At 45.7% G+C, this 1,418-nt stretch overlaps 1 pseudogene; it reads left to right on the top strand.

Moving 5' to 3' along the window:
- The first annotated feature begins 441 nt into the window (after positions 1-441).
- On the top strand, positions 442-559 carry LOC126089671 (5S ribosomal RNA; annotated as a pseudogene).
- Positions 560-1,418: the final 859 nt, after the last annotated feature.

Genomic DNA, 1,418 nt, shown 5'->3' with positions numbered 1-1,418 from the left:
ACTTAAATCACATTCCTTCACGCCAAGATATCACATATCAGGAACACATGGAGGGGGAAGGGGAGGGGTGGGGGGGGGGGGGGGAAGAACTGCTTATGGAGAAGCTCCATTTAACCCAGCGGAGAAAAAGGTCAAGGAAGTGATTGCATTATCAAATATCTAAGTTGTTACAGTTTAAAGTCACTTATATATTTTGAAATTCTTTTCGTTAGGACGTGACTTGCCTGTATAGATTTCCACAAATGCAGGCAAGCCAGAGATTGGCTGAATTTTATAAAATCCTGTAAAAATATGTGTTATGCAATTAAATATCAATTTTTCACTAACGTATACAGCAACAGAAATAATGTCTGCTACCTTGGTTTGAACCGTTTATGTAGTAATTTTAAAGGAACTACTCGTAAACTCAAAATTGATGTTCTATAGCCTATAGTAAGTGAGGGCAACGGCCTTGCCGCAGTGGATACACCAGTTCCCGTGAGATCACCGAAGTTAAGCGCTGTTGGGTGCGGGCGGCACTTGGATGGGTGACCATCCAGGCCGCCATGTGCTGTTGCCATTTTTCGGGGTGCACTCAGCCTCGAGATGCCAATTGAAGAGCTACTCGACCGAATGGTAACGGCTCCGGTCAAAGAAAACCATCGTAACGACCGGGTGAGCGGTGAGCTGAACACACATGCCTCCTATCCGCATCTTCAACTGAGGATGACACGGCGGTCGGATGGTCCCGATGGGCCACTTGTGGCCTGAAGACGAAGTGCTGTAGTAACTGAGGATAAAACTTAGGAAAACTTGAATACTCAGAATTTTCCCTAAATCGGACTGACGAAACTGAAGTTAGGTGCATGTTTTGCTTCCTAGAAATGCTGAGAACACACACTGACAGAAGAAAAATAGCATCTCGAAGAAGGAGTTGTGCGACATAAACGAAAATTGGTAGGAATGTTTCTTCACCTGAAAGATGATTGTTCAAATATCGCGCCAGTCGCATAAGAATGGCGCTAGTAGCGTAACTATGAGGATGCAAATCACGTATGCTAAAGTTCACGCTGTAACGGTCGTAAGCGTTAGTTATCTTTGAGAAAGGACGTGGTGAGATGACGTTAGCCAAGAATGCCTTTAAGGCGACAAAAACACCATTATCAACGCCTCAGTGAGTTTGAACGTGGTCGTGTAATAGGATGTTCCTTCTGCAATATTTCGAATGCCTTGGCAACAGTTATCAGGAGAATGTACGGTCGCAAGGAGACTGGCCTGCAGGCGCCCACGTGGCAATACAGAGAGGGAAGATTATCGTGTTCGGCGTATGGCTCTGGCCCATCATACTGCATCTGCAGCAAAACTTTGAGCAGTAGTTGGCCCCACAGTGACCCAAGGAACTGTTCCAAATCGGGTACTTCAACGACAGCTCCGACCCA

The sequence above is a fragment of the Schistocerca cancellata genome, chromosome 6 (genome assembly GCF_023864275.1).
Source record: "Schistocerca cancellata isolate TAMUIC-IGC-003103 chromosome 6, iqSchCanc2.1, whole genome shotgun sequence".
Classification (NCBI taxonomy): Eukaryota; Metazoa; Arthropoda; class Insecta; order Orthoptera; family Acrididae; genus Schistocerca; species Schistocerca cancellata.
The sequence above is the reverse complement of the archived record's forward strand: the minus strand, read 5'-3'. Positions and strand labels throughout refer to the sequence as shown.